Genomic DNA, 23,879 nt, shown 5'->3' on the forward strand with positions numbered 1-23,879 from the left:
TCAGATGTCAAATAGACGTTTAGAAAATGTCTTTAAGATGTAATGATTTAAAATGTATGTTAAACTGACATCTTAAAGATGTCTATCAGATGTTAGTAAACAGCAGATGCTTTCCAGATTAAGTGATCTTTAACAGACATCTTGCAGACGTACGTGTGCTATCTGGGTTTTTAGAGCGTCGTGTCATGCACGTGATGCTGCAGAAGACGCGAGACTCTAGCGCAACGGTTTTTCTTTATTGAAAAATAAAGTAGCACAGTGGAATGGAAAAAAGTGATTTTACCGGTAGGCTACAGGATTAGAGCTTATTAATTACAAAAACGATTATTTATTTCTGTTAATTATTATTTTGTTTCAGTTAGTTTTTCAGTAACTGTTGTTAGTTTCATTTAGTTTTAGTTTTTCATTAATGTAGAAATTTCTATTTTATTTCAGTTTACGAAAATGTTTTTTGACCAATAGTTTTAGTCTTAGTTTCAGTTTTCGTTTACGAAAATAACCTTGGAATGCACCACATTGCACAGCTCCGCAAGCCACTCCCATTAATCCAGAACAGCGCATATCTGCCTATAAGAGAAATCACTCTTCCGTCTACAAGGCTAGCTACCACCAGAGCTTGAAATTCATTTCACACAAAATGTCTAGTTAGTTAGTGAACTCATTAGTGCATTACTCCTCGTTTGTATTTCTTTCGAAAAGGTGAATTATTGCATGGTACCGGGATGTTCAGTCGGAACAGAATGCGGTGCGAAACTAGGATAGTTCACAACACAAACGTCCGTGTCCTCGTCTGATTCAGAGATTTCGTCCAGGAGAAATTGTCATCGTTGAAATTCTTTGCCGCAGACGGACTCTATCTCTGTGTTCGTAGTTGCATCTTACAGTCTATGAGTTGCATAGTGAGATCACCTGCGCCACCAGTCCGCCCTAACTCGAGCCAGTCCGGGCTCCTCGTCCGCGGCAGGCAGGTCTTCTACATCGGCTGCTCTTCGCTATAATGCGGCTTGTAAAGGTAGCCACAAACACCTGATTCAAGCATCAGACACTTTCGAAATCATCTTCTTCTATATCATATTGAGTACTCTCCTCCGCTATTGTCATAACTGTACATCTGTCTCCACAGCGCCTGTTAGCTTAGCTTCAAACAAGATGGAGGATATTGCTTTCAGTTTCAGAGAGTAAAGTCCCACCCACTGATCTGTAATAGGTCTGTAGCGTGAGCGGGTCCCGCCTGTCATGGTCGAACAAAACAGGAAGCACTAGCAGGTACTCAAAGTGTTTATTAGGCTCAAAAGGTCACACAAAACAGTTCAGTTCAGGGAGGGCGGCGACTCAGGCTCGTGCAGGGACTTGATGGTCTGTGGTGCGCTGGTGCAGTGATGGTGAAGAATCCCAATCCCGGTGCTGGAGTGCGGTGAACCCAATGACGATGAACACGAACGGCAGGAAGACAAGGCAAGGCGAACACAGACACGGCAACTCCACGGGAACACAGACACGGCAAATCACAGGACCTCAACAAACAATCCGACACTGGAATAGAGAATGGTGTGAGTATATATAGGGAACGGAAATGAATCGCAGCTGTGAACAGTGATTGTGATGATGATGATTATCAGCTGGAGCGCTGACGGACACGTGAGCGGGACAACGCCCACTCACACATAAACAACATAGACACGAGACAAGAAGGAAACAATGCATTCAACAACCGTGACAGTACCCCCTCCTCTAGGAACGCCTCACGGCGTTCCCAGACTCCCTTACCTGTCGATTGTAATCATCGATAAGAGAGTGATCCAGGATGTCACGAGCCGGAACCCAACTTCTCTCCTCCGGACCGTAACCTTCCCAGTCCACCAGGTACTGGAATCCGCGTCCCCTCCGCCTAGAGTCCAGAATGCGACGGACCGAATAGGATGGTTCCCCATCTACTAGACGCGGCGGTGGGGGAACCGGGGCAGGCGGATTAATGCGGGAAAAAAAAACGGGTTTAATTTTGGACACGAGGAATACCGGATAAATTCTCCTGTACACTGGAGGAAGGTTGAGGCGGACTGCCACCGGACTAACAATTTTGGTGACAGAAAACGGGCCAATGAATTTAGGAGCCAATTTATTGGATACGGAGCGGAGCGGAATGTTCTTAGTAGAAAGCCACACTTTGGAACCGACGACGTATACGGGAGGCCTAGACCGGTGGCGATCGGCTTTGGCCTTGGTGCGCGCCCGCACACGGAGGAGAGTCTCACGGGCTCTTGTCCATGTGTGGTGACACCTCTGGACGAAGGCGTGAGCGGAGGGGACCGCGACTTCGGATTCCAGACTGGGAAAAACCGGTGGCTGGTATCCTATACTACACTCAAAAGGAGATAGGCCCGTAGCTGACACTGGCAACGAATTGTGGGCGTACTCCACCATAGGCAGTTGTTGACTCCAGGAGGAAGGATTCCTGGCAGCCGTACATCGCAAGGTTCTCTCCAGGTCTTGGTTGGCTCTCTCAGTTTGACCATTGCTCTGGGGGTGAAACCCGGAAGACAGACTGACCGTCGCCCCCAGCAACCTACAAAACTCTCGCCAAAATTTGGACACAAATTGGGGACCCCTGTCGGAAACCACGTCTGTCGGGAGGCCATGTAACCGAAAGACGTGATTAACGACTGCAACCGCTGTCTCCTTGGCTGAGGGTAATTTGGGCAAGGGAACAAAGTGGGCTGCCTTCGAGAATTGGTCCACCACGGTTAAAACTATCGTGTTACCCTGGGAGGGTGGGAGGGCGGTAACAAAATGTAGTGCGATATGGGACCAGGGTCTCGAAGGAACTGACAGCGGTTGGAGTAACCCATCTGGGGGTCGATTGGACGACTTGCCAATAGCACAAACTGAGCAAGCCAAAACAAAATCGTGAACATCGCGAGCCATAAGCGGCCACCAGAATCGTTGTTTGACCAAATAGAGGGTGCGACTAACTCCTGGATGACAGGCTAGACTAGAACAATGGCCCCACCGAATAACGTCTGGACGTAGTTCCTCCGGCACAAATAAGCGGTTCGGTGGGCACCGGATCGGAGGTGTTACCCCTTCTAGAGCCTTCTTGACTCTCGATTCGACCTCCCATGTGAGCGTAGAGATAATTAGGGTCTCAGGAAAAATACGCTCGGGAGTAGGTGCGTGTTCGGATCGATCAAAAATACGCGACAAAGAATCGGGTTTTATGTTTTTGGAACCCGGACGATACGAGAGGGTAAAATCAAAACGGCCGAAAAAAAGTGCCCACCGAGCCTGCCTGGAGTTCAACCTTTTGGCGGATCTAATGTACTCCAGATTCTTATGATCCGTCCAGACGATAAAGGGTACCCCGGACCCCTCTAACCAATGACGCCATTCTTCCAAGGCTAACTTGACCGCCAACAACTCCCTGTTGCCAATGTCGTAATTTTGTTCAGCTGGTGATAAGCGATGAGATAAAAACGCGCATGGATGCATCTTGTTGTCTGAAGGTGAGCGTTGTGAAAGAACTGCGCCTACCCCCACCTCTGACGCGTCGACCTCCACCACAAACTGACGTGAGGAATCAGGGGCGATTAAGATGGGAGCCGAAACAAAACGGCTCTTGAGGTTGGAAAAAGCAGTTTCGGCTGCTTCCGACCACCTGAACGCAGTTCTGGGAGAGGTCAAGGCAGTCAGAGGTGCGGCTAGTTGGCTAAAGTTGCGAATAAAACGCCGGTAGAAATTGGCGAACCCCAGAAACCTCTGTAGGGCCTTTGTCAGGATCCATACGCATACCCTCAGCCGACACGATGTGTCCTAAGAAAGGGACCGACTGTGCATGAAAAGCGCATTTCTCCGCCTTGACAAAAAGCCCATTCTCTAGCAACCTTTGGAGTACCTGTCGGACGTGCTGCACGTGTTCCTGGAGAGACGAGGAAAAAATCAGAATGTCATCCAGGTAAACATAAATAAACTGATCGATCATGTCTCGCAGCACGTCATTGACGAGCGCTTGGAAGACTGCGGGACTGTTGGACAAACCGAAAGGCATGACCAAGTATTCAAAGTGCCCCCTAGGGGTGTTGAAGGCAGTCTTCCATTCATCCCCCTTCCTGATACGGACCAAATGATAAGCATTACGTAAGTCCAGTTTTGTGAAGATGTATGCGCCCTGCAACCTCTCGAAGGCTGAAGACATCAGCGGCAAAGGATACGTATTCTTTACCGTGATGTTGTTCAGCCCCCGGTAATCAATACAAGGTCGCAGCGATCCATTCTTTTTCCCCACAAAAAAGAACCCCGCCCCCGCTGGAGATGAGGAAGGTTGGATGAACCCGGATGCTAGAGAATCAGAAATATATTTCTCCATAGCCTCCCTCTCCGGAACCGAGAGTGAATAAATCTTGCCCTTAGGCGGAGACTTACCTGACAGTAAATCTATAGCACAGTCGTAGGGACGGTGCGGAGGGAGAGAAGCAGCCCTCGACTTACTGAACACTTCCCTCAGGTCACGGTACTCCGTGGGCACGTTTGATAAATCCACTGCTTCCTCCTGCAACACAGGAACAGAGACAACAGAACAGGCAGACACAAGACAAGAACTATGAAATTCAGTGCTCCAGGCTGATATGGTTCTTTGTTTCCAGTCAATGCGGGGGTTGTGTTGATTAAGCCAGGGGTGACCCAAGACAATGGGTGTGTGATGTGAGTCCATGATGAAAAATGATATTGTCTCTGCGTGATTCCCTGAGGTGATGAGCGTGATGTTCTCGGTGGTCTGGGAGATGGTTGGTAGTGACTGTCCATTGAGTGCATGTACGGTGATTCTCTGGGGAAGTGTTCTGAGTGGGACTTGAAACTGTAGTGCAAAGGTGCGATCCATGAAATTACCTTCAGCCCCGGAGTCCACCAGTGCGGTGCAGTGGTGATCGTGGACAGACCATCTAAGTCTTACCGGGAGGATGGTGGATGTAGATGAGGACTTTTCGGCGGAGATCCCACCCGATAGTAGCCTCATGCTTACTATCGGGCTTGGCCTTTTACCGGGCAGTTGTTAGCAAAATGTCCCGCTCCCCCGCAGTACAGGCAAAGGCCAAGGGATCTCCGCCTCTCCCTCTCCTCCCGGGAAAGCCGAGCTCGACCCACCTGCATGGGCTCGGGATCGGAGGGACCGGCCGCGTCCATGCCGCTGGACCACTGATGTTCCACCCCCCCACGAGGCAGGCTGGGTGGAGCGCGTGGTCCGACCCGAGCTAGTCGGGCGTCCATCCTCAGAGCCAGGTCGATCAGTCCGTTCAGTGAGGGGGGTAGGTCCAGGGCGTAAATCTCCCTCTGGACACGGTCGGCCAGCCCATGCAGGAACCTATCCCACTGCGCTTCCTCGTTCCAGCGACACTCGGCCGCCAGGGTCTTAAACTCGATGGCATAATCCGAAACAGATCGTTCCCGCTGGCGTAGTTCAGACAAGACCCTGGCAGCCTCTCTCCCCGCGACCGCGCGGTCGAAAACTCGTCTCATCTCCGAGGAGAGCTCCTGGAACGAGGAACAGCATGGTTCTTTGTTCTCCCACACCGCCGTCCCCCATAGTGCCGCTCTCCCAGTCAGTAAAGTGAGTACAAACGCCACCTTAGTGTCCTCTCTCTCGAAGGTCCGGGGCTGGAGTGCAAAATGCATGCCGCATCGAGTCAAAAACGACCGGCAAAAGTTAGGCTCACCAGAGTATGGCTCAGGAGTCGGGAAGCGAGGTTCCGACTGGGAGGCGGGCATCGGTGGTGTAGGAGGGACGGGCGGTGCGGCTGGCGCAGCGGGAGGTTGCAGCTGTTGAAATCGCTGGGTCAGCTCGGACACCTGCGTGACGAGAGCCCGAATCGCGCGCGCCGCTTCTCCTTGCTGGCGGTCCTGAGCGTCCATCCTTTGAATACTTGCACGAACAAAGTCATCCATCGTCGCTGCGGCGCCACCTGCTGCTTCCATGGAATGGTCGGATTGTTCTGTCATGGTCGAACAAAACAGGAAGCAATAGCAGGTACTCAAAGTGTTTATTAGGCTCAAAAGGTCACACAAAACAGTTCAGTTCAGGGAGGGCGGCGACTCAGGCTCGTGCAGGGACTTGATGGTCTGTGGTGCGCTGGTGCAGTGATGGTGAAGAATCCCAATCCCGGTGCTGGAGTGCGGTGAACCCAATGATGATGAACACGAACGGCAGGAAGACAAGGCAAGGCGAACACAGACACGGCAACTCCACGGGAACACAGACACGGCAAATCACAGGACCTCAACAAACAATCCGACACTGGAATAGAGAATGGTGTGAGTATATATAGGGAACGGAAATGAATCGCAGCTGTGAACAGTGATTGTGATGATGATGATTATCAGCTGGAGCGCTGACGGACATGTGAGCGGGACAACGCCCACTCACACATAAACAACATAGACACGAGACAAGAAGGAAACAATGCATTCAACAACCGTGACACCGCCCCCTGGGAAAGATGAGGAACTAGTGCTTGTAGTCTCAACAGAAATCCCCCCCTCTTACACTTCCTCCGACAATGACGCAAAATGACGATTTTTGCATCATTGTGGGAGGAAGTGTAAGAGGTAAATAACGGATTTCTCCCGTCTCAGGGGAAAATGAGAGAGTGTTGCACGACCATTCAATAGTATGACTGGGTTTCTAACAATGCAAAGCTTAGTGCAAATGGGTGGAGTGTCCCTTTAAGCATGGAAACACTGAACTCACCTTTATAATGATTGCTGAATCTGCCCTGGAGCTCATCTTTGTCTTTCTCCCGAAGTGTAAACTGTATGTCCTCCTCCAGAGGCTTGATCTTCTCCTTCACTGACTCACTTCAGGCATTATCTCATGTGTCTGCTGTCATTGAAAAAGGCCCTCAATAATCCTGACCATTGCATTTCTTTTGACATATTATTCAACAAGCTTAAACTTAAGACATAAACTGTGTTTAAGTGATACTCTCCAAGCTCCAAGGAATATATCGTAAATGAAATTCGGGAGAACAGACCACAAATGTGCAGCATATGTTGTCCTTTTTCATACTCTTACAGCGGATTGCAAAGAAAAAAAGAAAAGAAAATGATCACGAGGAAAAGAAAGCAGCGACTGAAAAGAGCTCTTGCCATAGATATTCTTGTTATAACATGTCACGTTAAAATACCAAGTATAACGTTATTCTCATGATGTCTGAAAATAAATCATGAAGGAAAATTGACAGCTCATCCAGTCAAACTGACGGATCAGCTTTATTTGTAGGGCAACCTTATGATTTGAAATGATTCGTTTCAGCCTTTTTGAATGGAAGTTCCCCAAACCAGAAGTGCCACCCATAATTCAAAACGCAGTGAGGTCGTCAGGAATAAGGTGGATAGAAACAGCTGGTGAGATAGAATTGGCAAGACAGTGTATTTAATAAATAGTGCGTGTAATTTCTTCAGTACCGTCAGCAGAACCGATAACATCCCAGCTTATCGATACTGCGGTCTTCCATAATTTGGCCCCAGGACCCATTTAATACCGGGTTTCAGTACCCATGCCTACATATGGGTGTGTTCATATGGATGAAAGCCTGTTGTGTTCGGTCTCTTGATTTGTGATAGTGGCAGCTATTGTGAAACTCACCTTCTTCATCTACTGAGTGTAGATGGCATCAAGGTCTTGTCCTGAAGAATCACAGGGCCAAACGCTAGGGATTATATCTCATCTGATAACAAGAGCATAGCCATAAGTTTAAGAACTCTAATGATATCTTTACCCCCTGATATTGCATTGGGGATATAAATTCAAACATTTTAAAGGCTAAGAGTATGAGCCACAGCTGGCCAGATATCTGTGAAAAATAACTTGCGTGCCTGAACCACATTTAGCATTTCAAAGTAAAAAGAATTTCAGTATTTATCAGTAAAAAATACATACAAAATAAATACCCCTGAGTTTGACAGTATGGTGTCTGTCTCATTGGCCAACATAATTCAAAACAGACCTAGAGAAATAAAATAAAATATACCAATGACCATGATATCCTGTTATCATAATAGTTAAATTAATTATTATAACTACGACCATTATAACATTATATTTGTGGCATTATATATGATTTAGCTGATTAGCCTACAGGCTTCTCAAGGACAATCTGACCTGGGGTTAATGATTTTAAAATGTGAGACTTCTTTCAAAAGCATAAATCTTACAGACCCCAGACTTTTGAACAGAAGTGCATTGTATGTTTGAGGTGGTTTTGCTTACTAGTCATATGGTTCATAGCCGTGGAGATTTTCTTGGACGGGGGTGCAGCAGGCCTTCAGCATGATGATGCAGATAGAACATAACATGCAATTTGGCACAGAGCCAACAATGTTACATAGGATTTACAATAGAACGTTTACAAGCTAGAGCAGAGGTGAAAAGCAGAAAAGAGAAAGAATTATATATATATATATATATATATATATATATATATATATATATATATATAAATAATTCTTAAGATAATGTATTGTGAAATAAATGCATATGAAATTAGTATCACGATTAGTCAATAATTCAACCTTTGTTGTAGAGGTTTTTTTTTTTTTCTGATGCTCCTGAAATCACTTTTTTTTATCACTATTTGTAAGTGACGTCACTGATTAACAGTACAGTGCATTCTTTTAGGTTAAATAAATTAGCTTACTCCCAATCACCCATTGACAAATTACCAGCAAAACAAAACTATCAAAAATTGTTATCTACACAAAGATGTGGTTAAAACTCCAAATTTTCATAAACATGAGCTCCAGTCTATAGTTAGCCTTAACTTTAACATAAATTAGGCCTAACTTACCTCTTCTGAAAACGGTTGAGATGCTAACGGACTTTTTTGAAGACACAAAATCATTTCTATAAAGTAAATATTCAACAGAAGCGTGTCAATTACACGTAATAAAGGTGTCAGGGATGTTTGTATGTATTATTTGTGTGAATTTGTTGACTAAACTCACCTGAAAGCAGTGAAAACAACAGCGAGAGACGCGAGTTTTGCTGTTTGTCAGTTGATGACGTTTCCCCGTTTCCATCTGCTCTCGCGCAGCGCGCTCGCTCCAGGGTTTGAATGCGACTCGAATGTTCATGCGCACGCGTATGGCGTCAAATGGTGGACAAAACAGCGCAATCACATAAACACAGCGCGCAAGGGAATTACAACAGTGTGAGCAACGTGACAAAGCTCGCACGTAAAATGTAAACATGCAGAACTCTCAAATCCCAAACTGGAGGACAAAAAATATGATTGTGCGCACAAATTAACAAGTCGCAAGCAGAAATAACCAGTGTTGAGTGTAACGCGTTACTAAGTAACGCGTTACTGTAATAATATTACTTTTTTCAGTAACTGGTAGTGTAAGGCATTACTCGTCTGAAAATAGTAATATTATTACAGTTTTCCCGAGCTAGTTACTTGCGTTACATTTGCCAGTAGCACCTTCATCACACACAAGGCACACAACACAGAGAACAGAAGGGAAGGGGAGGAGGGCATGAATGGAACAGTGATTGGTCTGGGTTTGGCACGAGGTATCATTTACCATCACCGATTGGTCGACCTGCGGCAGTTAAGGCCAATCAGGGATGACTTCCCTAATGAATATTCATGAGTCTTCCCCTACCATCCTGGGAAAAAAAATATAGCGCCCCGGACGCGCGCGCGCAGCCCGTTCACTCTCACCGCCTTCATACAACACGAGCGCTGTATTGCTCTCTCTCTCCCTCGCGCATATAGTAAAAGGTCGGAAGACCGGTTGTGTTATAGACAATTTTGCATATAAATGACTATTTATAGGGCTTGAATTACAACCTGAAACTGCGCATGCGCGGGTAAAACTGCTGTGGTGAAACTGTGGCTCTGCGGCTTTGCAGACAGATATTATTGGGGCAGATGGGGAAAAATGGAAGCGTCAACAACGGCAAGTACAAGTACAGTTGTTTGTAGTTATTTGTGCTAGACAGTGCCAATCTGTTGTTGGCGTAATAAAGACCCTAAAGAACACTCCTCCTTTGTATGTTCTCCCTCCATCTGATGCATCTCAGGCAATTATAGAGTAATTAAGAAAAAAAATGTAACTAGTAATATAACTAGTAATATAACTAGTTACTTTCTCCAGGGAGTAATAAAGTAAAGTAAGGCATTACTATTTTTGAGAGTAATATGTAATATGTAATATATTACTTTTTTGAGTAACTAGCCCCAACACTGGAAATAACAGCCGCGAGTCCTGACAGGTTCTACACGCGCAAGTTCTTTTCTACACGCGCGCGCAGATTTGAACACACGCTCGAGTTCTTTTCTACACGCGCGTATGGCAAGCCAAGAGGCTCAGAAATACGCCATAGATTAATCGCGTTTAAAGCGTATTGGACGCCGTAAAATACGCCGTTATAATTACAAACGCCGTAAAAAAACGCGCGAAATACGTCAATGACGCCGTATTTGACGGCGTTTTAGTGTGCATGGAAAGCTCAGCTTTTTACGCCGTTCATCTCGCCATATGACGCCGTAAAAAACGCCGTTTTGGTTGCACAGAGCGCGCGCTATTTTATGGCGTTTTGCTTATAGTATAATGAGACACGCCCACTGATTTCCACAGCCAGTAAGTTTGAACTGTTCTCTCCCAATCAATGATAAACTGAGTCAGACCAGACGAATTCAGCACGGATCATTTGTGGTAATCCAATTCGTATGCTCCCAAGGAATTATTAATTTTATGTAGGCTATTAAAATAATCCAAGCTAAATAATAAACTGAAATTAAATAAAATATTAAAGAACATTCAAATCAATAAAGCAAAATTAATAGGATTTTCACATTTTAAAAGGGTGTCACAGGGCCTAATTTTAATCGATCGTTTCACTCAGGGGAAAAATGTCAAAAAGACAGCAAAGTTTGCTTAACTTTTTCAAATACGCTGGCCAGTCAGATCCCAAACAAGCAAAAATCGTTTCCGCTGATCAAGAATGTGTAGACCATGGTGGACACAGCAGTAATATCGACATAAAATCTCGTTATTTCGCCATAATAAGGGGACATTCTAATCTGCATTAAGCCACATTAAGCGTTCTTTTAATGGTTTTCTATGGGGGGAAAATACTTAACGTGTAATTGCGTTCTGGGCTCATCTGATTTTTTTTTTTGTACATAGCATAGCCCACTTTGTTATGATTTTAGTATCATAATGATTAATAAATGCACGCAAAATTATCCGTGAACTTGATTTGAACAAATGCCTTTTTAACTTGTGCATGCAAAATTCAGAATTAAATGAATGTGAAGCAATTTGTACAAATAGAGAGTCTGTAGGCCTACTATACTGTTGTAGCCATTAAATAAGCGCATTTAGTTTCATATTTGTTAAAATATTATAATGTTATTGTTTTCCATTTATGTTGATTTATGAAAAGTGAACAGCACGAATAAGATAGGATGCGCAATATGAGACATGGAGTGGTTCAGACATGATTTTGACCACTTCATTAAGTTTTGATTTGTAGAAAGCCTTTCTTTAAAGTGAATTTCGTTTTGTATAAATTGTATCTTAATTTTAATAAATTTTTCATCATCCAATTGCCTGGATTTAATGCCTGGATTCAAATATAATGGACAATATAATCATGGAGGCGCCCGCGCGGTCACTTGCATTGCACGTTAACTGGAGCGCATCTCATCCTAACTTAACGAAACTCAGTGTATGCCTCACAAAGACATGAGAAATACATCAAATACACAAAGCTTGAAATGTCTTTAAACGAAATAATTCAAAATTTAAGAAAAAGAAAAAGAAAAAGGCTACTCTCTGATTATGTAATCCATTATGTGCATTTCTCTCTATAGACGCGTTCACTACGGAGATGGCGATCGTCAACTTCATCTTTGCAGTCGACACTGTCAGAAAACAGTTTATTAATAAAAATCAATGCATGCGTCACCGGATTTACAAATGCACATCTTGCTTGTTGCACGCACACACATTATGTCGAAATAACGAGATATTATGTTGATATAACATTATTATTAATAATAGTCTACATTTTATTTGATTGTTGAATGCTGAATGTTCCGCTTGTTCAATTTAATAAAACTTTAATTGTGATCATTAAAATAACTGAATATTAAATATTTTGTGGCCAAGTTTTGCGCAGCTCCCCCTTTCAATGATCTAGCACCCCCTCAGCACATGCGTTAAAAATTCTCTGGCGCCGCCCCTGCAGAGAAGCTTGTAATTTTTTTTTGTTCCGTTACCTCCAACCCCCGTTTTGAGTAGCCGGATCCACTCCCCCTCTGTGCTCCGGAACCTCCCACTTTACAAATTAAACACTGTCACAAAACCAGTTGAGAAACAGAGAGTATAGAGTTATGGATGTTATCCTGTTTTTTACCCGTTCACAGAAGCACTACAGGTGAATACGATGACGATGACCTATTCTATTGCTGCTACTTTACATGCAGGCTAAAACTAAACCCCTGGAATTTTTTTTTTTTTTTTTTTTATTGGTCACAGTCACTTGTTCATTCTAATTTAATTTAATTTTAATTTACCGTAACATAATCTTGTCGGTTAATGAATGGAAGATCGCGTCGGTTGAAGGTGGCAGAAAAAAAAAAAAACCCGAAATGAATCCAGTTTGTTGATAAAAAAAAAAACATTTCTCATTTCCGTTTAGTTTAGGTTTTTCAACTAATAGTTAGGCTATATTTTCCTTTATTTCAAGTTTATTTCGATTAGCATTTACATGTTTTTAATAGTTTTAGATTTACTTAACTAACCCTGCCTGGGCAAAACATCGACAGAACTGTCAATTTTCCAACTCTTTCAAGCCACGAATTTTTACAAATATTCACGAATTATATAATGCCGGTCTGGGACACAATATAAGGCCAATCACACTCATCCAGGCCAATTAACCTACAGCTATTGTTGCAAGCATAATTTACAATGACTCAAATGTGGGAAAGAAATAACTAGGCTATGTTCTTTTTTTTTTTTTTTTTTTTTGTCATTTGCTGAGTTTGCTCCCTTGCACCTTATGTTTTATCTTTTAAAATGACGGAAATTATTTTAAAATTCGTATTTTAAAAACGGCTTTGTACTCACTGAACTTCTATACCCACAAACGGTTGACTTTTTTTCCCCAAGTCGTTTATTTCACTATGAACTGGACGATCGAAAGGGCAAAATATTTGAATCTTCATTTTACAAAAATATATTGGATATAACGAAATGTAATATATAATCAATGTAATATGAATAAAACACGAATTTAATTAGCCTACAAAAATCGGAACACTATTTAATTCTGGAAGGAGAAGCTTATAGACCTACCAACAAACCTGACACATTTTTTAGAAATGGCAAAAAATGCATTCGTCTTTTTTTTTTTTTTTTTCAAATAGGCCTATTTAAAACACAAATTCATAGGGCATTCTATGGGTTATATCAATATTTTGTGTTATTTCGCACTTAGATGGAAATGTGCCGAGTTAAGCCAATACGACCTGGATTCTTTTCCTTGTTTAATAACTCCTCATATATGAGCATAAGAATTGGATTAAATGATCCATGCTGAATTCGTCTGGTCTGACTCAGTTTATCATTGATTGGGAGAGAACAGTTCAAACTTACTGGCTGTGGAAATCAGTGGGCGTGTCTCATTATACTATAAGCAAAACGCCGTAAAATAGCGCGCGCTCTGTGCAACCAAAACGGCGTTTTTTACGGCGTCATATGGCGAGATGAAGCGGCGCTTTCCATGCACACTAAAACGGCGTCAAATACGGCGTCATTGACATATTTCGCGCATCTTTTACGGCGTTTGTAATTACAACGGCGTATTTTACGGCGTCCAATACGGTTTAAAACGCCGTATTTGACGGCGTTTGGCTTTAAACGCGATTAATCTATGGCGTATTTCTGAGCCTCTTGGCTTGCCATACGCGCGCGCAGATTTGAACACACGCTCGAGTTCTTTTCTACACGCGCGCAGCTGAAATCTTTACGCACACGAGTCAGTTTTAACACTTTAAGGGGCGGGGCTCAGACCTTCCTGTTAACAAATGCCATATCGCAGCTTCTCTTGAAAATCTTTTGATTGGTTGCTATGCCGTGAATGATGTCCTCCTGTTGCGATTGGCTGTTGTTGGCTCTCTCCGAACGAAGACACTCAAAACAGAAAGCGGGATGACAGACCTTAAGAAGTTTTTTTTACGTTCCCTCTTCGTTCCCTCTTCTAGAGAGAACAGAGGTTACGTGAGTAACCGAAACGTTCTCTTACGAGAGGTTCTCTCGTATTGCGTAGTTGCTACGCTACGGGAACGCCCTTGTCAACGCCGTGCGCGCCCAGCATCCACTGAATGAGTTCCAGGGAGAGCCCGGGGAACGTGATAGCAGAGAGCCGGGCGGCCCGAAGAGGGCTAGCGCCGTACATAAGCACACTAGGGGGTTAGGAGCGGCACGGCCGGTCCGAACTGACAATTCCCTGTATAGTGCAGCTCAACCAGTAGAGCTAAATCACACAACGTAGCCCGCGCACAGATAGTGGGCTGGCATACGTGAGACTTAGACTGATAACACTTTCGCCTGCAAGGCGGGAACATCCAGGTTGTAAAACCTAACAAATGTGGAGGGGGAGGCCCAGCCTGCCGCTGCACAAATGTCATGAATGGGTATCCCGCTGGACCACGCCCACGACGAGGCCATGCCTCTGGTGGAGTGAGCTCGAATGCCCAATGGGCACTGCAGGTCTTTAGACGCATAAGCAGCAGCAATAGTGTCCACTATCCATCTGGACAGGCTGTGTTTCGAGGCGGCGAGACCCTTGGTGCGCCCACCAAACGAAACAAAGAGCTGTTCCGAGCGCCTGAAAGCGGCGGACCGTGAAATGTAGTTTCTCAACGCCCTGACCGGGCAAAGGAGATTACTATCGGCCTCGCTGCCGTGCGCTGGCAGGGCTGAGAGGGAAATGACCTGTGCTCTGAAGGGAGTGCCCAAAATTTTGGGAACGTACCCATGCCTCGGTCTGAGAATGACTTTGGAGTCATTAGGTCCGAACTCGAGGCACGCGGCGTTAACAGATAACGCGTGAAGGTCCCCCACTCGTTTGACTGAAGACAGTGCTATCAGAAAAACGGTTTTGAGCGTGAGGTATTTCATATCCACAGTTTCCAAGGGTTCGAAGGGATGCGCTCTCAGGGCCTCCAAGACCAGAGAAAGATCCCACATAGGAACCGAGGGGGGTCGCGGGGGGTTCATCCTCCTGGCTCCCCTAAGGAAGCGGATGACGAACTCGTTCCTTCCTAATGCGCGGCCCCGCTCTGAAACAGAGAGCGCTGAAATGGCCGCAACATAGACTTTGAGCGTGGAGGGGGACCTGCCCGCGTCCAGTAGCTCTTGAAGGAAACACAGTATTCGCGATACCCCACATGTCTGTGGATCGAGCCCCTTAGCAGTGCACCATCTGTTAAACACTGACCATTTCGACATGTAGAGCCGCCTCGTAGAGGGAGCTCTAGATTGTATGATCGTGTTCATGACCCCGTCTGGCAGATCAGCGTGTAATCGTTGAGGCTCCACGCATGCAGAGACCAGCGCTCTGGATGGGGATGCCATATCGAGCCGCGGGCTTGAGAGAGAAGGTCTCTCTTCACCGGTATCGGCCAGGGGGCTGAGTCTGCCAGCTGCATTAGATCCGGGAACCAAGCTTGGTTCTCCCAGCATGGGGCTATGAGGAGCACTGAGTGGCGCGCTTCCCTGATTCTCTCAATGACCTGAGGCAGCAGAGAGACCGGGGGAAAAGCGTACAACGGGCCGCTGGGCCAGGTCTGGGCCAGCGCGTCCTCGTTCTTCGAGAAGAACTCTGGGCAATGAGCGTTGTCTTTTGACGGAAAAAGGTCGACTTTCGCTTTGCCGAAACGGCGCCACAGTGACTGGACTGTTTGGGGGTGTAGAGACCACTCCCCAGGGGGAACGTTGTCCCTGGACAGTCTGTCGGGGCCCTCGTTCAGGTGGCCAGGCACATGCGCGGCTCTCAGCGAGCGCAGAGAGTGCTGAGCCCACACGAGGAGGCGTTCCGCCAGGGTGCAGAGCGTCTTTGATCTGACACCGCCCTGGCGATTCACATAGGCCACTACCGATGTATTGTCCGTGCGGACTAGAACATGGTGACCGTGGAGGAATGGGAGGAAGTGTTTGAGCGCTTTCTCGACCGCGAGCATCTCTAGACAGTTTATGTGTAAGAGATTCTCCTGGTCTGACCAGCGGCCATAGACCGGTCTGCCTTCGAAGAGCGCTCCCCAACCTAAGTTGGAAGCGTCTGTCGAGACAACTTTCCGGTGTGAAATCACTCCCATAGTCACTCCCGTGAGATACCATTCGGCTGCCAGCCAGGGCTGCAGGGCTAAAATGCAGGCCTGATTCACTCTGACTCGCAAGCCGCCGGCCGCCCAGGCTCGGTGGGGCACGCGCGCTTTCAGCCAGCGTTGAAGCGGGCGCATGCGCAGTAGGCCCAGCTGGAGCGCTGCTGCAGCTGAGGCCATATGCCCCAAGATACGCTGGAATGTCCTCAGCGGAACCCGGCTGCCTATTTGGAGGGATGCGGCGAGGAGGCGGATGCGGCGCGCGCGCTGCTCCGACAGTCTGGCCGTCATAGCCACCGAGTCCAGTTCTATTCCAAGAAAGGAAATTGACTGACGGGGCGATAGCGAGCTCTTGGTCCAGTTGACCGAGAGACCCAGCTCCTCCAGATGGCTGAGAAGCGCCGTTCTGTGAGACACAAGTTCCTTCTCTGACTGCGCTAGAATAAGCCAATCGTCCAGATAATTCAGTATTCGCATTCCCTGTTTCCTCAGGGGAACGAGGGCCGTGTCCATGCATTTCGTAAATGTACGGGGTGCCAAAGACAGGCCGAACGGTAGGACTGTGTACTGATATACTCGACCGTTGAAGGTGAATCTCAAGAATGGCCTGTGACAGGGAGTTATCTGGATCTGAAAGTACGCGTCTTTTAGATCGAGAGAGATAAACCAGTCTCCTGGGCGAATCTGCGCGAGGATTTTTCTGGTTGTGATCATTTTGAACGGCCGTCTCATGAGGGCTTTGTTCAGATGTCTCAGATCTAAAATAGGTCTTAACGCTCCGTCCTTCTTGGGTACGAGGAAGTAGCGGCTGTAAAAGCCCGACTCACTCAGAGAAGGATGAACCTGTTCTATAGCCCCTTTGCGCAGCAGCTTCGCTATTTCTGCTTGAAGCAGCTGCGCAGCTTCTGAACTCACTCTCGTCTCCGTCTGTGCTGTAAAGCGCGGAGGGCGACGAGCGAATTGAAGCGAATAGCCGTGTTTTATAGTATTCAGCACCCATTCTGACGCGCCCTGAATCGCTTCCCATGCTTCCGCATGCATAGCTAGGGGTCGAATGGTCTCTGGGTTCAGATCGCCGCGCTGCGCGGGATGGGGAACCTGTATCAGAGAGGATGGAGCGGCGCACGCGCCGCTGGTGCTCGAACACGGGGGCTGGTAAACAGTATTGGCCGACTGTACAGCGCTCAGTAGCTCGGTCCCATCGGATGGAGCGTGAATTGCTGTCAAACATCCCAGGCGCGAGAGCGGCGTGGGGATTATAATGTCTAAAAGTGAGTGCGCGTGCTCGTGAGCGGGCGCAGAGTTTACACTTATGACACGGCCAGTGTTTGGGAGCTTTAGAGGGCCTGTGACCCAAGGTAACTGACTGGCAGAGCGAGCAGCGGGTAGGTGTGAGCACAAGGTTGTGGGCACATTTTCTACACCTAATACTCGAGCGGCTTGCGTCCGCTTCATGAGAGAGCGCTCTGTGCGCGTTACCATGGGGACCCTGTCTGTGTGAAGCAGTGAGCAAATGGGAGTGGGCACATTTTCTACACTTATAACACTCTCGGCCTGAGCCGTTGTTGCCCGGGGTAACCGAGTGGCAGAGCGAGTTACGGGTAGATGTGAGCACAGAGTTGTGGGCACATTTACTACACTTAGTACTCGAGCGGTGTGTGACCGCTTTATGAGAGAGCGCTCTGAACGCGTTACCATGGGGACCGTGTTTGTTTGAAGCAGTGAGCACGTGGGAGTGGGCACATTTTCTACACTTACAACACCTTCGGCCGGAGCCGGAAAACCCGAATTTACACTCTTTCTGAGATTTATTTGGGCCGCCGTAAAAACGTCGTTTGTGTGCAGGCGAGCGAGTGGTGTTACTGGCTCGTTGGCTGCAGTGTAAGCTGCTGCAGTAGCCTGTACTGAGGGGACTGACAGAGCTGGGCGTTTCGATGGCGGTCCGGCCGCAGCGGGACTCAGCCATCTTTTCCTCCCTGCGGGTGCTAGGAGGACTTCGCGGGCTCAGACTTCAGCGTTATCTTGGGACGCGGACCCCGGGGGGGCGGCGGTCTGTGACGGCTGGTCGAGCGCGACCTAGGGCGGCCGCCCTGGCGTCGCTGCGAAGCAGTTGGTGGTCGAGACGAGCGCTGTGTGGAGCTGCGCGCAGGAGGCTGAGCTTGAGAGCGGCCTGCGGCTGGGCTCGAGCGGCGGGGCAGGAAGAGATTCATAGCCTGCGACGCCTTCTGTACTTCAGAGAAGCGGTCCACAATCCCGCTGACCGCAGGGCCGAAGAGGCCAGTGGGCGAGAGCGGGGCGTTGAGGAAAACAGCGCGTTCTGACTCACTCATATCCGCCAGCGTCAACCATAAGTGTCTGTCGATGACGGTGAGCGCGGCCATAGATCTGCCGATGGCTTGTGCAGCGGTCTTGGTAGCACGGAGCGAAAGGTCCGTCGCGCTGCGCAGATCTGTTAAGGCTGTGTGATCCGAGCCCCTCATCCAATTCGCGGAGGAGGTCGGCTTGCAGGATCTGAAGAACAGCCATCGAGTGCAGGGCGGAAGCAGCTTGGCCGGAGGCGGCGAATGCGCGGCCGGCGAGAGCTGATGTGGTCCTGCAGGCTTTGGACGGCAGGGCAGACTTTGAGCGCCATCTAGCAGACGGCGGGCAAAGGTGCGTTGCCACCGCTTCCTCAACGGAAGGGATGCCGGTATAGCCTTTCTCGGCGGCCCCGTCCACCTGGGAGAGAGCCGAGGAGACAGACGAGCGGAGTCTAGCGGAGAAGGGCGCGCTCCACGACTTCGATAGCTCCGCGTGGAGCTCAGGCAGGAAGGGTGCTGACCTAGAGGCTGGCGCTTGGCGGCGGCTAGGCAGAAAACACCCGTCGAGTCGGTTCGGCGCGGGCTCCTTGGGTGGGGACCAGTCTAATCCCAGTCGGTCGACCGCATTGGTGAGGAGGCGGATAAGCTCCGCGTCGACACTGGAGCGGGACCTGCCAGACTCAGGAGTCGAGGAGGCGGAGCGGTGAGAGCCCGACCACTCCTCGCTGTCCGAAGCAAGCAGAGAGCAGCTGTCAGCAGCGTCATCTGCTTCATCCCCTGAGGCGACGGCAGTGCGGGCAGTAGCCGGCCGCTGCGCGTCGGTCAAGGGCGGGGGAGAAGGAGAGAGCGAGGCTCGCGGGAGGGGCTCCGGCGAGTGCTCAGCTATAACCACCGGCTCGGGAGGCCTTTGAGAGCGGCGTTTCTTCTTTCACGGCCCTGAAGAGGCAGCCGGGGAAGGTGGAGGATCATCAAACATGGCGAGTCGAGCCCGCAGGGTCGACATCGGCAAGTCCTCACACTGTTCGCAGCCGCCCGTGGAGAGGGCGCGGGCTGCGTGGTCGAAGCCCAGGCAGAGAGCGCAAACCACGTGGCGGTCTCCGTCGCTGAGCGAGGCTCTGCACGAGCCACAGGATGAGCGAGGCATTTGCAACAACGCCTCGCGCTCTTTTAGATGCAGAGTGTGTCGCGGGGCGAACACACAAACACATACAACACAGAGCGGTAAAAGGATATATTCGCCGGATAGCGAAGCAGGCAGGGAAGGCTGAAGGCGGCGAAGGCGCCGGCGTCCTCAGGCTGAGATCCTCGGCGTGCTGGTCGCTTGCTTCGACGGCGGCTTCCTCAGAGAGCAGCGATGCGAAGAGCTTCGCTGAAAAGACAGAAATCAGAGAAGCAGCCTCCGAGCCCTGTTTATATACGCTAAGCCACACCCCTTTTCGCGGGCTGTGACGCATTAAGCGCGCCAAGCGCGCTCATTGGTCGTGACGTCACGCCAAGGGCTCAGCGGTAGGCTGCTGCAGTTGCCGCAGGGCAGCCAATGGGCACGCTAGTAAGCTTGCCCTAGGTCTGCAGGCTGCCGCACTGCGTTGACAAGATTATAAAAATTAAGGATAATTTTTGGCTTCAGTATCTCGAGAAAGAAAGGCTTTCCCGTAGCGTAGCAACTACGCAATACGAGAGAAACTCTCGTAAGAGAACCATAGTAACTACAAAATGAACCATGGTTTTCAGTGTACCGGTAATTTTTTTTTTTTTTTTTTTTTTGAGCATGTTTTTGTTCAGTCCAATATAAATATATCTGCTGTGCATATGTTGCACTGACTTGTTTGGTGAAAAAAAAAAAAAAAAAAAAATAATGTTTCAACATCATACATGTATCTGCAAATATTTTTGTGAACAATCTGAAGAATTTTCTACAATTTGAACTATTTTAGTATTATGGCAAAGCGTACTAAAGTGATTTTATGCCCAACAGTATAGTTGGTTAGACAAAAATCTGGTGATATGAATGAAGTGTGTGTGCCAGTTTGTGATGAAGTGTGCAACCAATATGTAGTTTTGGTTGCAGTGCTTCATTTTGCATGATATATTAGGTATTTTGCAGTTTGGGTGTGTGGTTTTGTAAATTGTGTTAAGTATTTTAATAAAACCAGGAAAAAAATAGTTCGCAAAATTGTGTGTTAGCAATTGGAAAAAAAAATAAAATAATTTTTCTCACGTGCAGTGATAGGTCAAATTACTGTTTCATTCATGATTGGTTGATGCATTGAGTATGTGGCATAGCAACCAGACGCTGATTGGTCGAAATCGCTTCAGCAAAGGAATTTTCCGAACTGACAGCTGGAAGCAGGCTATCGTTACACTACGGTCGAGTTTATTGTTTTTGAAATATTTAACTTGAAGACGACGAAATTTAAAGGTGAGTTCTGATAATTTATGTTTATATGTAGTTCACAAGTCGAAGATATAAATGTTATAGCCACTTGACGTTAATTTAGCGAGTTAAACTAGCTTTACACCGAATGCTTTTAGCCATGTTTGACTTGTAAGTTATAAGTTAGACTTTTTAATCTTTGACTAGTATTAAGTAATTGCGTGTACACATAATACGGCGTTTGTTCTCCATTATCCACTATAACTGTTAAATGTTAACTTTGCTATTAGGCAACATAAATCTGATTGCCCAAGGTCGCTGCAGCCGTTGCTGTAACTGCATTTTCAAATAGATGGAGAGCGGGAACTTCGGAGCACGAGCACCACAACAAACATGGCTTCGCCCTCTCTTCACAGAGGCCGGACCCGAATTATAAGATGAAGAGAAGAGGAAATTCAAAGGTGGGTTTTGTGTTTATGTTTAACCAAATAACAAATGTATAAAGCGTTACAACTTAACATGACAATAACGAGTGTAAATTGTGTAATTAGGTAGCGTACGTAACGTTATCGAGTCGGTGATAACCGTCTGCAAATATATTTTAAAGCAATTGAGTTTCTGTGTCGTGAGTACACATTTAATAGGTAATTATTGTAAATGAATGCTTAACCAGAGGTTCCATGCTGGTGTACTTTACATTAGTCCACAATACTGTATGCAGTTGAACGACTGAACACCACCGAACAGTGCACAGATAAAATAGTTGATCACTCGTTCTCTGTGTTTAAATGATTGCGATTAATTTACCTGATTATGCCCTAAGTCATATAACTTACAGGTCATTCATTTTAACAGAGAACTTTGTTGAAACTCAGCAAATGTGTTTTTGATTTTTAGATCATGAAGATGATGGGGTAAACTACCAGTGCTGTTCTCACTGATCATTACACATCTGAAAGTCTTCCTGCATCCTCAGCTGTGAGGCAAGTATCAGTACAATGAGTTATTTGAGTTTCTTAAAGGGATAGTCCACTTTTTTTAGAAATAGGCTCATTTTACAACTCCCCCAAAGTTAAACAGTTGAGTTTAATCGTTTTCGAATCCATTCAGCTGATCTCCAGGTCTGGCGGTACCACTTTTAGCATAGCTTAGCATAGATCATTGAAGTGGACAAGCCATTAGCATCTCTCTTAAAAAAAATTAACAAAGAGTTTCGATATTTTTCCTATTTAAAACTTGACTCTTCTGTAGTTACATCATGTACTAAGACTGACGGAAAATGTAAAGTTAAAGAGAGCATCGGATAAAGCCCGGAGTAAAACCAGAGTAAATCTGGTTTTGGCGTTTGTCAGATGGCGGCAGATGAAGTTTGCATTTGGATTGAAGAGCGATGCAGAGTTGGCCACGTTTCTATTGGACAGATACAGTAATGTAATACCTCATTTATCACAGGGATGCAAACAGCGCGCTTTTTGGCGCCTCCCGCTTTTTTCACGTCAGTTTGGGTGACAAATTCATCTGAAGCCTATTTCATAGCTTAATGTGAGGGACAGAAGTCTATTTACATCATTAAAGTTTACGAAAACTCGTTTTCCCTCCTCTGCGGCTGTCAATCATTCTCCATTCAGTATTCAAACAGCGCGCGCGCCTCTTCCGGTTACAGCAGCACACATGCACGGTAAAACTCTCTCCAATATGATATTCACATTATAATGCTTGATCTGTAGAGAAAAGGCTGTTTATTAAATAAAAAATAATAATAACATTGATTTAGGAGTAGGATTTATTTCTGCGAGTAGGTCAACATGAGAACTAACGTTATGCAAACAAAAAGTGTCTCCGCCTACTGGGAAGCAAAGCTGTCAATCAAACTCCGTTAGTAACCGTTACCAGTGTAATTCAACTAATTGCCTATAGGTGGCTCCAAGTTGCATAAGGCACCTTAAGATCTTCATTTGTGTTCCTAAGATGAACGAAAGTCTTGCAGGTTTGGAACTACATGAGGGTGAGTAATTAATGACAGAATTTCCATTTTTGGATGAACTATCCCTTTATTTACTTAATTTAAATTCTGAAAGTATCAAAAATATTGTCCATGCAGGGAACTACACTGCAACCAAAATGGTCGCATATGCGACCTTTTGAAATGCCATTGCGACCAAAATTTTTAATGGGTCGCAAATGTATCACTGATTATTTTTGTACCTATGTTTTAGGCAATATGCTATGATTTACTATGAGCATTTATTAAAATAGAAATGTGTATTTTAAGAATACGTTTTATAACGTGCTCTGAGCATTCAACACATCAAGTTGGCTTCAGCCCCGCGACCATTACTTAGATTAAAACGTACCATTGTATCAGCGCTGCGCGAGCTTTCTCTCTCTCACAAACACGCACAGAGAGAGAAGATAATTGTAAAATGAAAATTGACGGGCTATAGTTTAAATTTTGTTCTTGCTTGTTTTTTTTTCTGTCAAAATGTCGGAAAGCATATTGTATTATCCATCCGTGTTTTTAAAATTCGTTAAATGATGGACGTTTTACAACACAGCCCTCGTTATATGTCGGATTCGTCAAACTTAGCCTACTTGATATTATTTTTAGAATAAGTGATTCGTTATGCTATTATTGGACTCCTGTCTATTCATTGTCAACTGTTTTCTATAAATATGTTTGTATTGGCTAACATTTATGCAGCTAATGCCTGTCCTGTTTAAAATGTGCAGTGTTCAAATGCAAAGACAGCACGTCACAAATAGAAGCTCTTTTCCCTGTGGGATTTAGTATCATATTTGGTTATTGGAATAATA

General features: G+C 46.3%; 1 protein-coding gene across 1 annotated transcript in view; it reads left to right on the forward strand.

Annotated features, from left to right (window-relative positions):
- Nucleotides 1-23,879, forward strand: part of col25a1 (collagen type XXV alpha 1 chain) — a gene marked incomplete at its 3' end in the record, with an annotated part of 949,643 nt that overhangs the window by 357,492 nt on the left and 568,272 nt on the right. The gene's annotated exons all lie outside the window — the stretch shown is intronic.

The sequence above is a fragment of the Scardinius erythrophthalmus genome (genome assembly GCF_964197995.2).
Source record: "Scardinius erythrophthalmus genome assembly, chromosome: 2".
In the NCBI taxonomy this organism is placed as follows: domain Eukaryota; kingdom Metazoa; phylum Chordata; class Actinopteri; order Cypriniformes; family Leuciscidae; genus Scardinius; species Scardinius erythrophthalmus.